General features: G+C 39.5%; 1 pseudogene; it reads left to right on the top strand.

Moving 5' to 3' along the window:
* Positions 1–843: 843 nt before the first annotated feature.
* LOC102483556 (protein cereblon pseudogene) lies at positions 844–2,099 on the top strand (annotated as a pseudogene).
* Positions 2,100–17,244: the final 15,145 nt, after the last annotated feature.

The following is a 17,244-nucleotide window of genomic DNA, read 5'->3' as shown; positions in this document are numbered from 1 at the left end:
CTGTCTTGAATGCTCCAAAAATGTCAGTTTTATAAAATAAAATAAAAAATAATAATAAAACAAAAAGAACCTAAGGAACCTGTACCTGTGCAGATTTAGGAACCTTAAGAGTTGAGACAACTAAATATAGTCTGTGATCTTTGCTTAGACCCTGGACTCGAAGCCATAAATAAAATGGCATTATTAGGACAATTTAAGAATCTCAAGGCTAACATCTGTATGTTAGATGATGACACTGGACCAACGTTACAACTCCTGGGTGTCATTGCAGTGATGCAGGAAAATATCCTTGTTCTTGAGAAATGTATGCTGAAGTACTTAGGGATAAAGAATAAAGACGATACAATTAATCTGGGGAAGAGTGTATGCATATACAGAAAAAAATGAGAGAGAAAGAAAATGTGGCAAAATGTTAAGAATTAGTGAATCTCAGTGAGTGTTCATTATGTATGGTACTGTTTCTTTGTGACTTTTCTATCTGTTTCAAATTTTCCAAACAAAATAATAACAGGAAGGGGAAAAAAATTAAAGTACAGCCGCATAACGATTTAAAATATAATCCCCTCACCCATGACACAAAAAGTCCAAAAAATTAATCATGGAGGGCTGGGCCCAAAGCCTGGTGGTTAAGGGAGCCAGATCCCATGTGGCCCACCACGTTTCAAACCCGATCTTAAGCCTGAAAAAAGTACATGCATGTGTACCCCAAATCCTGGCAGAGAAGGGATGCTGTGTGACCACACCCCATGGAGGAGGCACTTTCTTTCTTTGATCCACAGGTACCCTTTGGCAATTGAAAAATTGCAATCAGCCACAGACATGACTCGCAAGGAAGGAGAGCGGAATGCTGCACACAACATGGACAACCACCTGCAGCTCCTGCATGCAGAGAGTGAGGAAGAAGGTGAAATGGAAGTTGAAGACCAGGATAGCAAGGAAGCCAAAAAACCACATGTCATAAATTTTGACACCAGTCTGCCAACCTCACATACATATTTGGATGCTGATACGAAAGAATGCCACGGTAGGACTTTGCAGGTTGATGACAGCTGTCGGGGTGATTCCAGTTCTGCCACAGGTAATGAAGATCCTGATTCTTGGGTTGACATCGCCTCTTTGGCTATTTGATCCTCAAGAAGTCAGTATGGTGTGAAATTTAATTCAGAAGGATAGAAGCTTTGTGGTCCTTGAATACAGTAATATGTAGTAAAGGGAAACACAGTTTGGAACAACAGCAGAGACATACGCCTGTCGAGAACAGGATTTTGGAATTGAAATAGTGAAAGTGAGAGCCATTGGAAGACAAAGGTGCAAAGTCCTTGAGTTAAGAACACAGTCAGATGGAATCCAACAAGCTCAAGTGCAAATTCTTCCCAAATGTGTGTTGCTTTCAACCACATCTGCAGTTCAGTTAGAATCCCTCAGTAAATGTCAGATAATTCCTTCAAAACCTGTCTCACGGGAAGACCAGAATTCATATAAATGGTGGCAGAAATACCAGTAGAAAGTTTCATTGTGCATATCTGACCGCATAGCTATATTCTATATTCTATCTTACATGATGCTGAAACCTTAATGGATAGAATCAAGAAACAGCTATGTGAGTGGGATGAAAATCTAACAGATGATTCTCTTTCATTAAATCCTTTAGGTTTTTCTGACAGAGTGGCTGCTTATCTTCCTATTAATACGGTATTAATAGCTCCTTAAAATTGGTAGTGTTATCCAACGACTTCGCTGTGAATTAGACATTATAAATAAATGTACTTCTCTTTGGTGCAAACCATGTCAAGAAACAGAAATAACAACCAAAAGTGAAATTTCCAGTCTATCTTTATGTGGGCCAGTGGCAGCTTATGTTATTTCTCAAGGATGTGTAATGCTTGCGGCTTGAATCTGTAGGCCAGCCTTCTACAGAGCACAGCTGTTTTCCTGGGTGGGCCTGGCCTGTCACCCAGTACAGGAACTGTGCAAGCCATATTGTATGGAAATTCACAACCACCAGAAAGGGCATGTCACCTCAAAACTTTGGGGGTTTAACTCGGTCTTCACTGTTGCCCACAATCCTAGACACGGAAGATAAAAGAAGCCCAAAGTAATACTCTGCTCGTAAGCAGATATGGTAAAGTTACCTAACGAGTTGCTATTCTCAAATCAGGTCTGCTTTGGATTTAATGCCCCTGCGGCATACCTAAGTAAATGGCAGCATTACATGGGAGGTTGCAGTGTCTCAAACTGTGTTCGAAGATCTCAGTTAAAGTGTATTTTTGGAGAGGAGGAAAAGCAATCTGGAATTCAGGAATATCTACTTCTAAGGCTGGTGCCATTATCCTACGGAATCTGCTGCGTCTAGTAGCACATCAGTGACAAGACATGCAGATATCTCTGTTCCCTGCGCAAAGCATGTTTTGAGTTTGTATCATGTGAAATTAATCATTTGACCCAGGTACATCAGACAGCATTTTTGCACCAGTGCTCTAAATAACGAAAGTTGCGACAGGTGGGGTGCCAAGCACAAATACACTATATGAACCTTTTTGAAAGCGGCAAGGCAATGTGTATCATTTTGAAAGGGCTTGTTCCTGTGAGATCCTGATTAGTAAATTCTGAAAATAATTAAGAGTTAAAATATGCAGTTTGAGCTCCAAAATAAAAGTTTTCATTGTATATGTTTGTTTTTTTAAAAAAAATTGCAATCATATAGATGTGGGGCCATTGTTGCTAGGGTAATAAACTGACGAAGGCTTTAGCGATCAGGGTTGCAACATCCAAATCTGTCCAGGTCAGGGATACTGTGTTTGGCACCATTTGGCAACAGTTATCTGCCTCTGCTTAAATAAGGAACCACTTAAATAGCGATTCCAGAAATCTCCATTTCTACCATTTCCTTGGCCTGATCTGGTAGTTTGGCTAGGAGGACTCTGGAATCAAGGAGATCTACCCTCCTCCTTCCAGCTTCCCAAGCAGGGGTTTAGGTCATCGGCAGAGGTGGAGAGGAAGGTAATCTGGTTCAGTTCACGCAGGAAGCTCTGGCACAGAGCAGAGTGCCTCCCCTGACAGCAGGAGGTTGGCTTTGCCTACATCCCTTCCTGGCTAGGAAACCTAGTGAGCTTCAGTTCAATGAGGAAGCAATTGGAAGAGTTAGATGAACTTCCCAGTGACAAATCACAAGTCAAAATGGGCAGTGTTTAGTCAAAATGGGCAGCATCAGATGGGCCGGACGAAAGAGCACATCTACAATTTCTAAAAATCAACCAACAATGTAGAAATTATTAGTTATTTGGTGCATTGTTTGACCTTCAACTTAAGTTATTTAAAGTATTTTTATTAGAGAATTAAAGGGGATTTTTAAAAATTTTGTGCATTTATTTGTATATTAATATACATTTTCATGTCATTTAAAAATATTTTAATATCACCTGTGCACAGAAGAATATTTTGAACACTAACTTGCACACATACATGTTTATAGATACACACACACATATTCATATACAGACACTCAAAAGATATTCTAGCTTATTTTCTGGGTGGAAATTGGCTGAGTAAGAACACTCCTAGGTACTTTTCCGTCTGCTACTTCATTGGTTTTTTAATACCGTGAATCCAGGTAATGTATATGGTATGATTTATTTCATAGTACTGTTTGCTAGTTACTTATATCTCATCTATTTTAAGAAAAGATGTGAGGTAGCTTATGATACTAACTCATATCTAAAATAAGACAATGAAAAAAGAATTTGTGATATTGAAAAGTCACCAAGAAAGAAACAATCAAAGTATGGAGTATGCTATACAGTCACAATCTGACCTTGGAATTTTGGGGGTGCTACTTCTGGGTCCTCACCTCAGAAAGAGAGCTAGGATTTACCCTGTCGGGAAGGGCTGCCAGGCAGGCGGGGCAAGTGGAGACAAGAGGCTCTCAGCTGTAGCATCTGTGACACCAAGACAGGAGGTGTGGCTCTGAGGACATGGGGAGAGGCCAACCCCCATAAGCCACAGAGAACACCCTGAGTGGCTTGGCCAGGCCAAGGGCCAAAACTCTGGAACACCAAGGAGACTAGCAAGGAGCGGCGGGTGGAGGTCAGGGAAGAGTGCTCCTGAGAACAGCTGGAATTGCAGCCAGCCATGGCACAAGCAGGAAAGCAGTATTTCAGGGGCCAGGGATAGAGAGAACATAGATATATCTCTGCATCATAAAATAAACCTACGTTCATCTTTTATTTATGGGCATGGAGTGACATCGTGACTATGAATTTTGTAAATGATACAGAAACATTCTTAGGAATGCTTCTAATACTCCTCTACAAAAGACAGGACACACAGAAGGTGGGAGAAGGGGAAGACTGGAGTAGAGCTAAATGCATTTTGTGAAAATCAGCAGTATTTCTACATATCACTGAGACGCAATTAGGAAATACAATGAGAAAGAGAGCCCCATAGTGGTAGTAAAAAGATAAACTGCTTGGAAATAATTTTTATGAGAAATATGTATAGCTTCTATAAAGAAAATCCAGAATTTTACTGAGTGAAAATACTTCCATTAGTCATTTGATGATACCATCATATGATTATGTTCATAGCAGACTACTAGATTGGAAAATGTCAATTCTTCACAAATTTATTTATGGATTAATGATACCCAAACAAAATTCCAACCGGATTGTTTTCATGGGGGGAAAAAGGAAAACATTTTACAGTTCACATGAAACGATAAACAATGATGAATATAGAATAACTTTCAAAACATCAGCGGTAGCGTTGTAGAGGTGGAAGAAAAGTTGTGAAGAGCCCTTCATGATAGAACATTCTAAGGCAATATTTGAAATAGCATGGTAATTATTCAAGAACAGTTCACTGGACTAGAAAACATAAAAGACATAGACATTAATGCATGTAAGAATTTAATATATGATTTTTCAAAAGGGAATCAGTAAATAATGTGAGTGAGAAAGATAACTGAATTAATGGTATTAACATACGAAGGTAGTGGGGCCAGCAGGTAGCTAGCCAGTAAAATGCATTTATTTCTTCTCCAGTCTTCTCCCCACCCTCTGTGCGGTGGTTAAGATGCTGGATTCCCACATGGCCAAAGTGGTTTGAGTCCCGGACCTGGCAGTTTGAAAAGTCATGCCAGGCACTTATGCATGCATGTCCAAAATCCCAGGAGGAGAATGGGGAAGGGACTGTGGCATGGCCATACCCTCTGAGGAGTGACTTCTTACTTTTTTCTCTCACTATCTCTCTTTGCCTCTCTCTCTAGTGAGCACATATGCCCTATGGCAAAAACCCTTCAAAAAAACAAAAACAAAAACAAAAAACACTTGGTTGGCAATTTAGCAGAAAAATAATTACTTAAATCTTTACCTCACATGTGAATTCTGATACATTTCAAATACATTAAGATCCCATCTTAAACAATCAAACCATAGGAAAGGAGAAGAAAGTGGGGCAGGCCCTGTAGCCCAGTGGTTAAATGCTGTGTCTGAGGAAGCCGGATCCCACATGGCTGACTGCAGTTCAAATCAGGGCCCTGGCAGCAACATGCTGGTGATATATACCCAGGATCCTAATGGAAAGGAGAAATGGGGTTAAAAAAAAATAGCAGCATGACCAAGCCCATTGGAGGGTGCCCTCTTTTTCTGTTCTCATGAGTGCACATGCGTCCTCTGGCATTAAAAATAATAGAAGTAGAAGAAAATTACATATTTATCGAACTTAGGAGGCTGGTACCGCTTTCCAAACTTGGAAGCAACTGAAAAAAAATCACAAAAGTGAGAGATTTCACTGCATACAATTTTAAATGCCTTCATATAAAAAAATGTAACCCAACAAAAGATAAGCTGGGAAATACATGCATACAAGGACAAAGGCAAGGGTTAACATATCTCAGCTGTGTAACACGCGTATTGGCGAGAAGACCGTTAAGACTTCTAGACAAAGGTGGTTGATAAGAACAAGTCACTCAGCCACTCAGCCTCCGTAGCCTCCAAGCGGTAGTTAAAGGAAATGAGATTGGAAAGAACGACTGGTTAGTATTTTTCATGCGAGTTTGAAAACAAGATGACTACCCAGAGCTGGAGAAGGAAAGAGGTACTGTGAAGGTGCTACGAGGTGTTTGACCTCCTGGTGACACTGGAAACTAAGAAAACACAGGGAAAGCACTGGTGACATTTACCCAGAACTACAAAAACATTCTTTTACACTGACCAGTAATCCTAATAAAATTAAGGTATTTCTGACAAATAAAAAAAATTTTGAGAGGTTTTTGCTATAGGGCGCATGCACTCGCCAGAAAGACAGAGAGACAGAAAGTGAGAAATCACTTCCCAGGGGGGATGGCCACGCTGCAATCCCTTCTCCTCCATTCTCCTCTCGGGATCTTGGGCACGCACGCCACACGCACCCCGCGTGAGTTTAAGCCACCGGGTCTGAGACATGAACAGCAGTCGACCACATGAGAGTCCAGCGACATAGCCGTTACGCCAACTGCTGGTCCCGAATAAAAATATTTTTAGATTACTTGTGCTAAAGGCTTTTTGTTTTATTTTATTTTGTTTTGTTTGAAGCCACAGGCCCATACTTTAAAGGTGACCTGAGAACTTTTTAAACATCCAGGAAACAAAATTCCTCTTGCTGGAACTATAGTTTCCTGCAGTACAACATCTTTGTTCTCCTTGTGGAGCATCAAAAGCTGCATGGTACATTAGAGTAACATAACTCTCAGGTGACTTCGATTTCTTCCTCCTCTCAGCTGTGGTCTAACAAGTATTTATTGAGTATGATCTCTCTATCCATGTCATGGGAGGGGCCCACAGATTAATGAAGCACAAACCCTGCTCCCAAGAAGCTTAGAGCCTGCTAGGAGCGTTTACATGTCGTGTTCAGGAACATGAAAGCCAAAAATCCAAAGTAGAAAACAAAAGTCACTGTTAGAAGTACCGGGTGGTTTGTGACAATTCTGTTTTGAAATCTGTATTGTTATGCATGTCACACGGTCTTCAATGCAACTCTCTAGAAGAATATACATTGTGATGCTCTTCTTCATTAAGGAATGAAAAACTAACAGAAACTCAGCAGAGACTCTTTGCAAATAGGCTTTCTGGAGGTGAACAGCCTTGTCAGAGGCTCAGGCGCAGTGAGTGAGAGACAAAACATTGGCCACCCACGCCGACAGTTATAAGAGAAAAGAAAGAACTGGAAAAATCCTGAATGATACCAAGCTACTCCTCTCCCTCCGGGATTCTCAACAATGGCATCTATTCCGGCCGGAGCAGGGACGTGTGTGGTGTTCTAACATTTGAGTCAGCTCTGGACAAGAACTGAGATCTTCAAGTACACATTCATGGGCTCTGTAGCCCTGAAACGAAGGCTCTTCTTCACGTCATAAATTCAGCTTTAGTCCCTGTTGAGAAATTACTAACCTTCTTTCTTCAGTGAGAAACCACATTCTGTTTTCACTGTATATTTGCATATGCTTTTATGCATAAATGTGTGTCTAGAATATACATAGTAAGAACTGGGGGGAAAAAAGGAGGTGGAGGGGGTTAGGTAAGGTTAATCTGGGCAGGCTGCATTTTAAGATGCTTTTTAAGGAAAAAAGTTCAGACATAAGACTATGTTATATAAATCATTTTCCCCCAAAAGCTTAAGAATCCATTGGTTTTCATTTCTAATGCTTGTTCTTAGAACTGCTGCATACTTGGTTTATATTGATTTTATTTTTCTCCTCGAGACGTAAGCAGTGAATAGAGGTTAATTTGTTATCTGATCCATTGATTTTTCTCCTCCGAGAATGGGTTTTATTTTCAGCATTCCTACCTATTAATTGCTACTCATATATAAGTGGGCTCTCCAGGCTAACTTCTGTTAATGTCAAATAAACGTCCTGAAGCACATCACATTCCTGTGGTTATTGTAATATTTGGCCATGACTGAAATCACACTTCATTTGTATTTCTGAACTCCCTAGAGTGCTGCAGATATGTGGGTGGTCTCTAAGGGAGCCCCCAATAAATACTAAGCCTCTTCACTGTCCAGGTTCTGAGCAAGCTGAGAGAGAAAATCATGAATAATGATAGAAACCAAAATAACAATGTTGCATGTTCTAGAAGCTATGTGGAAGCAGAAGTTTAAAGGGTGGACCTAAGGGGTTGTAGACAGCATTAGGCAGCTCTGAGCACCAAATTCCAGCCAGAAATGAACCGGAAGAGCTTTCCTACTCAACCCTCTTGCCCCCAGTATCTTCCTAAATTGTAGAGCAGGATAGAATTTTGCTCTGATAGCCAGAAGGTGGCATGGTGGTTAAGGTGTTGGACTCCCACATGGCAGACCACGGTTTGCGTCCCAGACTTGGCAGCTTGAAAATCATGCCAGGCACGTATGCGTGTGTCTCCCAAATCCCAGGAGAATGGAGGTAAACGAATTGAGGCATGGCCATCCCCTCTAGCGGGTGATTACTCACTTTCCTTCTCAATGTCTCTCAGGCAAACACACACATCGCATAGCAAAAGCATTTAAAAAAAAAAAAGAACTTTGCTCTTCCACAAAGGAATAAAGGAATTCTTCCCAAATTTATCTGTCAAGTGAGTTCCTCCTAGGCTGAAGTGTGGAAAAGGAAAAAAAAAAAAAAAACAACCTGGGATTCAACTGACTGAGCATCCATTGTGGGGGCAAAAACAGTGTCATGAGATGGGAAGGATTCCTCACCAATCAGTTGCACATTAAGATTTAATAACAGGGAATGGACATCAACATCTTTGAGCTGATCTTGGTTTAGCTGTATTTTCTAGCCTTCTAGCCATGAGACCTTGAGCAAATGATATCCCCCTGAGCCTGTTTTCTTATCTGTAAAATGGAGATAGTATCTATTCTTATCTACCAATGTTATTTCAGGATGACATAAAATAATGCTATCTAAAAAAAAAAAAATCTGTTAAGCACGAGGGTACAATAGTAGCAAAAAGAAACCTACCGTCCAAACTGAAAATCATAGGATTGAGAGTTTGATCCCTTAAGGGATGACTTCTTCCTCTCAGCTTTCAAGCAGAGTACAACTAAGTTTAGATTTGTCTCTTAAATTGCCCCTAAATTTGTTCCACTTTCTTCTGTGCATTTGTGACTGTGACTCCAAGGTGAGAAGTTCCCCAGGGACCTCCTGGACAACGCTGTCTTGGGCCTTACCTTTCTCTCCCTGTGTGTATTCTGCTTTTCCAGGCATGGAACACACAGCTCTGGACTGGCTCATCAAAGGAAGCAAGTGCTGAGCTCCCAGGAGGCCTCTTAGACCTGATCTCCTGCAATTGCTTGACTTTTCCTAATTGATGGGCAGGAAATCTGAAACAGACATGTTCGTGGAAGTTCCCTTTCTCTGCAAGTAGCAGCAGCAGCCTCTCAGTTGCTCAGCTAGAATTCTGGGTTTTCTTGCAGGTCCTTTGAGCACTTTGCACATGGAAACAATATCAATGACACTTTCTGTGGGTTAGGTGCTCTTTTAAATGCTCATCTAGTGTCTTTTTTTTTTAAGAGAGAGATATTTTTATGATAGGGTGCATGCACTCACCAGAAAGACAAAGAGAGACAGAAAGTGAGAAATCGCCCCCAAGGGAAGATGGTCATGCTGCAATCCCTCTCCTCCAGACTGCTCTCAGGATTTGGGGCACGCTTGCACATGAGTTTTAAAGTCACCGGATCTGGGACTTAAACTGTGGTCAACTACGCGGAGTCCAGCAACGTTACCATTATGCCATCTGCTAGTCCCATGTGTATAGTTTCGTTTAATTTTCAATATAAGACCACTGTTGGAGACAGAAGCCAGCCCAGGCCTGAGAGATAAGCCAGAAGGGAATGATGCAGGTGGAAGTTGAAAGCAACCCCATTCCCAGATGGAAAGCTTCAGGGACTGCATGGGCAATTGGATGGAGCTCCAGGCATGGGTTGTGTTTCAAGATGTCGGGCAACATTCCACAAGCCAAGATATTGTCTAAATTCTAAATTAATAATAGCTACCGACCTTGTACCAGGAATATAGCCTACAAAGAATGTCATGTATACTGTACACCATTCTCTATAGCCAAACTCACCCACTGCTTATCTGGTTTAATTTGGAATAAACGGGCTCTGCTCTGGTGCAGTTTTGCTTCTGCTCCAAGAGAGTGTTAATCCCCTGCTATAACCTCATCCTCGTTTTTTTTCTCAATACTTCATGACACCCTACCTTCAAGCCCTGAGTTTCTCACAGTCCACAAAGTAGACCCTATTTCTATCTCCAGTTAACAAATAAGGCTGTTAAGTCCCAGAGGGGTGAAATAATTTGCCTAAGTTCCACAGCTACAGTCTTAAATAAGTAGAATAAACTATATAACCATGAAACACGACTATCTTGCTTGTGATGTACTATGATTGCATGTAATGGATGAAAAAAAGTGAAGGCTTATTGGTTTTGTACTACACAAACAGTTCTGGCAAAGACATTCAATACACATTTGTTGAATTTTAAAAATAAATGGAAGACTTCATAATTCACAATTACCTATCTTTGGAAAACATTACACTTAAAAACATCTAATAGCTAAGCTTGAGATAGAACCTCAGAGTTACATAGAAATGTCCTAGAGTTGTAATCTCATTTTTTCATTGTGTCTTTTTCAATTCTGTCCAAAAGCATTTGGTATATTTTCTGTCTTATGTTTTTGCTCAGATTTTGATATTTTAAAGTTAAATAAATTAATTTCCAGTCAATATAGGAATATGAGCACATGGAACCTCATCTTTCAGCCTAGCTATATCAAAATGATAGGTTATATATCTTTAAATAAAAAATCTACAAGCATGACAAAAATAAATGTGAAAAAATTTCTTAGCAACAGGAAAGGAGATTCTTCCAGGATAACAGGCTAGGGCTGAGACCACAAGCTTACAAACTCATAAAGTAATCCAAACCTATAAACTATATACAACAAGCTCGGCAAATTAAAAAAAAGTATATCCAAAGAGGTAGACACTCAGACCCATGAAAGGACTTTGAATTATGTTTAAATTCTTGAAAGAGATAAAGGAGAGACTATCCAAGAATGGATAATCAAGAACAATAAATTACCAAAAAAGTTACAATAAAAAGACCCTGAAAAATAGAAAACCAGTGACTGTCATTAAAAAGGTATGAATCTGGGGCTGGCAGGTTGGTGTGGTTGTTAAATCACTGGACTCCCACATGGCCAACCAGGGTTTGTGTCCCAGACTGGGTGGCTTGCTTTCTCTCTGTCTCTCTCTGGTTGGATTAAAAAATAAGAAGAAGAATTAAGTAAATATTTTTTTTCTTTTAAATGTATGAATCCACTTGACTGTATTCAGATAAAGAAAGAATTAATGATTGAAAGAGAAAACATCAGTCTTGAATGTTCACATGACTCAACTCAGGAATACCTAGAAACTTGATGAAGTATTATTCTGGGTATGTCTGTGGTAGAGTCTCCAGAGAAGACTAACATGTGAGTCTGGGTAAACTAAACTAGGTGGAGAAGATCTTCTCTTAATGTGGGCAGGCCCAATCTGATTAACAAGGGACTTTGAGAGAACAAATACAGAAGATAGCCTGTTCCAAAACTTCTCAGCTGCCACAATCCCATAAGCCTATTCTCCCAATAAATCTCCTCTTGTACATCTATACCTATCCTATTGGCTCTGACTCTCTAGAAAGTCCTAATGCATCACCAAAAGCATAACACAGAGATAAAGTAATAGATAACATGAAACTAAAATCAAGAGACATGAAAGACAGATTGTAATGCTCTGATGTGAACCTTCAGAATAAAAGATATGGCAAGTGCCAAACAGGACACTTATTTTTTTTAACATTTTCATTTTCAGATACTTTCTAGAAGTAGCACTGTGGAACATCAAGGAGAAAGAGAAAATTCTTAAAAGCCACCAGAAAGAAATTACAAAGAAAGACCAGTCAAACGAAAGCAAAATATCTAATCAGCAAAATACAGATATCAAATTAAATGGAGTGATATCTATAAAATGGTACACAAAAGCACAATCGAGAATTCTATACCCAACTAAAATAACATTTAACTTACTTGAATTTTGAATCACATAAAGGTATCCCCTGAGCATAAAGTTCAATTAAAAAATAAAAACAGAGGCCAGGAGGTGGCCTAGTGGTTAAGACTCCAGGGCTTTATCACTGATTACCACAGTTCAAGTCCAGGACTTGGTGACTTGAAATTATGCCAGTGTGTGCCCAAAAGCCCAAGAGGAGAAGGGATTGTGGCATGGCCATCCCCCTTGAGAGATGATTCCTCAGTTCCCCTCACTGTCTCTCTCTGGCAAGCGCATGTGCCCTATGGCAAAAACCTTAAAAAATAATTAAATTACAATAAAAATAAATAAAAACAGAATGAAATAAACATCTTCAGGCAAAGGCTAACGTAGTTTACTATCCAAAGATCTTCCCTGACAGAATTACTAAAGGAAGGAGAAAAATAAATTCATGAAGAAGGGGAAGGATGTAATTATTGACTGTAAAACAGAAATAATTACTGATTACAAAAATAGAAATGATAATTACTTTTTCTTGTTTAAAGACAGCAGGGAGCTAACATTCTAGCTAATAATAACATGAAAGATGGTGGTAGGTGGGGTTAAAAGAGAAGATAAATATGCTAAAGTCCTCATTTTGTTTGAGAGTTGTAGTTGTGTGTTAAAAAATTTTAATGAAACCGTTACAACAATAGACATAGAGTGTTTGCAAACTGGTAAATGGAAGAGGGTTGGGGAAGAGAACAAAAGGCAGGGAGTGTGTGTGTGTGTGTGTGTGTGTGTTGGGAGGTGGTATTTTAGACAGTGTCTTGCTATGTCTTCCTGCCTCAGACTCCCAAGTGGCTGGGATCACAGGTATGTTCTACCATGCCAGATCCTTCAGACAGATCTTGTTATATAGCCCAGGCCAGCCTCCAGTTCACAATCCTAGGTGGCTTGCTTTCTCTCTGTCTCTCTCTGGTTGGATTAAAAAATAAGAAGAAGAATTAAGTAAATATTTTTTTTCTTTTAAATGTATGAATCCACTTGACTGTATTCAGATAAAGAAAGAATTAATGATTGAAAGAGAAAACATCAGTCTTGAATGTTCACATGACTCAACTCAGGAATACCTAGAAACTTGATGAAGTATTATTCTGGGTATGTCTGTGGTAGAGTCTCCAGAGAAGACTAACATGTGAGTCTGGGTAAACTAAACTAGGTGGAGAAGATCTTCTCTTAATGTGGGCAGGCCCAATCTGATTAACAAGGGACTTTGAGAGAACAAATACAGAAGATAGCCTGTTCCAAAACTTCTCAGCTGCCACAATCCCATAAGCCTATTCTCCCAATAAATCTCCTCTTGTACATCTATACCTATCCTATTGGCTCTGACTCTCTAGAAAGTCCTAATGCATCACCAAAAGCATAACACAGAGATAAAGTAATAGATAACATGAAACTAAAATCAAGAGACATGAAAGACAGATTGTAATGCTCTGATGTGAACCTTCAGAATAAAAGATATGGCAAGTGCCAAACAGGACACTTATTTTTTTTAACATTTTCATTTTCAGATACTTTCTAGAAGTAGCACTGTGGAACATCAAGGAGAAAGAGAAAATTCTTAAAAGCCACCAGAAAGAAATTACAAAGAAAGACCAGTCAAACGAAAGCAAAATATCTAATCAGCAAAATACAGATATCAAATTAAATGGAGTGATATCTATAAAATGGTACACAAAAGCACAATCGAGAATTCTATACCCAACTAAAATAACATTTAACTTACTTGAATTTTGAATCACATAAAGGTATCCCCTGAGCATAAAGTTCAATTAAAAAATAAAAACAGAGGCCAGGAGGTGGCCTAGTGGTTAAGACTCCAGGGCTTTATCACTGATTACCACAGTTCAAGTCCAGGACTTGGTGACTTGAAATTATGCCAGTGTGTGCCCAAAAGCCCAAGAGGAGAAGGGATTGTGGCATGGCCATCCCCCTTGAGAGATGATTCCTCAGTTCCCCTCACTGTCTCTCTCTGGCAAGCGCATGTGCCCTATGGCAAAAACCTTAAAAAATAATTAAATTACAATAAAAATAAATAAAAACAGAATGAAATAAACATCTTCAGGCAAAGGCTAACGTAGTTTACTATCCAAAGATCTTCCCTGACAGAATTACTAAAGGAAGGAGAAAAATAAATTCATGAAGAAGGGGAAGGATGTAATTATTGACTGTAAAACAGAAATAATTACTGATTACAAAAATAGAAATGATAATTACTTTTTCTTGTTTAAAGACAGCAGGGAGCTAACATTCTAGCTAATAATAACATGAAAGATGGTGGTAGGTGGGGTTAAAAGAGAAGATAAATATGCTAAAGTCCTCATTTTGTTTGAGAGTTGTAGTTGTGTGTTAAAAAATTTTAATGAAACCGTTACAACAATAGACATAGAGTGTTTGCAAACTGGTAAATGGAAGAGGGTTGGGGAAGAGAACAAAAAAAATAATTATGCTTGGAAAAAAATAATAAAAAACAAAGTCTGAAAATAGAAACTCAGAGTAAGATGGCAGATCTTTCAAATATATCAGCAATCTCAATGTAGCTTGATTAAAATCAAATAATAAAGAGACCTCTGGGTTGAAATAAATAAACAAAACAAGGCATTTGCATGTGACACCCTAAGTGGAATCATTCCATCTCCTCTGAGCTCAGTGTGTGTGTGTGTGTGTGTGTGTGTGTGTGTGTGTTGGGAGGTGGTATTTTAGACAGTGTCTTGCTATGTCTTCCTGCCTCAGACTCCCAAGTGGCTGGGATCACAGGTATGTTCTACCATGCCAGATCCTTCAGACAGATCTTGTTATATAGCCCAGGCCAGCCTCCAGTTCACAATCCTACTGCCTTACCCTCCCAAGTCGCTGGAACTTCAGGTGTACACCACTGTGCCTAGCTTTGTATGGTGTGCCAGAAAGCTAACCTGGACCTTCCATGTGGTCTCACCTGCCTAGCAACGGTAGCACAATTTAAACTTTTGCACGCATTGTTTTAAATTTGTAATTCAATCAAGACTTTTGAAAGTTCCTCATCTGAAAAGTGCAGGACCCTGAATCGAAGCAGTTCAAGGCAACTAGTCAGAAGAGTGAGATCTTGAGGATGATTAAGAGATATTATCAGCTGATATATGCATTGTATGAGAGACAGGTTAACATGATCAGTTTACTCTAGATGCAGCCATTAAAATCCCAAGAAAAGAAAAGTTCGCCTATGACTGATTATTCATCCCACAGTTTTAGCCAGATCTTGATTCTTTCCCATAGCCTGTATAAATCAATTATATATACATATATTTTAAAAAACGATGCAATTATTCTTCCAAATGACTGCATGTGGCAAATTTAAATTCCATTTTGCAAGAGAGCCAAAAACTCTCCTTTGCTTCCTAAGCTCAAAAGCCAGAAAGCAGCTGAAAGCTGGTCACTGCTTTGTTCTTGAATGGAGCTAATCACAGAGTTGTCTGCAGCAGGATGGGCGCTTTGCACTTAGTGTGTAAATAGGGACAATTCGAGCTCATTTAAAGCAGACTTTTCTTCCCAAAAAAGAAACAGAGCTTCGGGTTTTAATTACTCTCAGAGGAATTGTTACATTAAACAGAACCTGACCATTTTATTTTTTTTCCACAATTCAGTTCAACAAACATGACAACTCTCTGTTATAAGAATGTTCTAATTTTAACAATTGTACAGATGGTTTAGTAAAAATGTGGTTTATTCCTCCCGTCATTCCTCACTGGATTTATTTTAATCCATCACAGTTTAAAATAATTTGCATAGTATTGAAATATGTATGTAATGTATTTTGTTCCTACACCTTAGAGACATTATTTTTAATTTCAAAAATTAATTAGTTACAGGGACCAACAGTTGGCATAATGGTTACGTTGTTGGACTCCCACATAGTCAGCCATGGTTTGAGTCCTGGACCTGGCAACTTAAAACTCACATCAGGTGCATGTGCATGTGTGTCCAAAATCCCAAGAGAATGGAGGAGAAAGGAATGCAGTATGGCCATGACCCCAGAGGACTGATTTCTCGCTTTCCATCTCTCTATCTCTCCAGAGTGTGCACTCCCTATAGCAAAAATCTCTCTAAAAAAAATTAATTAGTTGGAGGCCAGGTGGTGGCATAGTGGTAATGCAACTGGATCTGTGTGGGAAAGGTCCTGGCTTGGAGTCCCAGGACCTCCCTGAGCATGCTGGGCACATGGATGTGTACTCATGATCTGGGCTAGCTGAGACTTGGGGTGGACTGTGACATAGAGACCTTGTTGAAGGTGCCTACCTCCCAGTTTCTCTCTTTCTCACATGGAAAAAGAAAAAAAAAAAGACTTTTATTTAAATAAAAATAAAATAACCCATCAGCCATTTATTAAACTCTTACTATATCTTGCAAGCTTTGCACTAAATGCTTTAAGAGCATTTTCTTACTTCATCCTCTTATCTGTTTTATGAGGAATGTTATTCTCTTTTTATACCCTGAGGAAATCGTGTGGTTACTTGCCCAAGGTCACACAGTAAGTTGTTGGAACCATAATTTCAAGGTTATCTCCAGAGCCCTGGCTTAGACCACTCCACTTTCCTGCTAGCAGGATTTTTTTTAGAAAGCATACTCCACACAGCGCCAGCCCTCAGGGAACTTGGTAAAGGAGACATGAAAAGCTTACAGGTGGTTTAGGACACCATTGTACTAATGTTGGCAGCATGTGTGTGTATTTTGGGGAGAGGGAGTTATCAGTATTGCAGTTTTTCCCACCATTATCCAGGTGCAAGTACCAGGAGAGGAAGGTGGTGAGTGGAGGAAGAACCATTGGAACAACATCCCAGTGACTTGCATTTTGCTCTTGGCAGTTTTTAGATGATGGAAGATCAGGTTGCCCTTTCTCTGTCATCTGTAAAGCCCACGGAGAGATAGCAGCTTCGAGATGCACTTCCTTTTTCTAATTTATTTTTATTCTTTTTTGTTTGTGTTCCAAAACTGACCATATTACATAATCTCACCCACATACGAATCATCCAGTTTCAGAAGTGTAACTATAAAAATTCAGCTGAATTACACCAAGCTACCTTTACCCGACCTCATTTCCTTCCCTCTTTCAAGAAGTACAACCACCCCACACTGACACAAGAGATTAGTTCCAGATCCCTCTCAGATATCAAAATCCAT

Source organism: Tupaia chinensis, unplaced genomic scaffold, assembly GCF_000334495.1.
Source record: "Tupaia chinensis unplaced genomic scaffold, TupChi_1.0 Scaffold000054_1, whole genome shotgun sequence".
NCBI lineage: Eukaryota > Metazoa > Chordata > Mammalia > Scandentia > Tupaiidae > Tupaia > Tupaia belangeri.
This window is presented reverse-complemented; position numbering and strand designations above follow the sequence as displayed.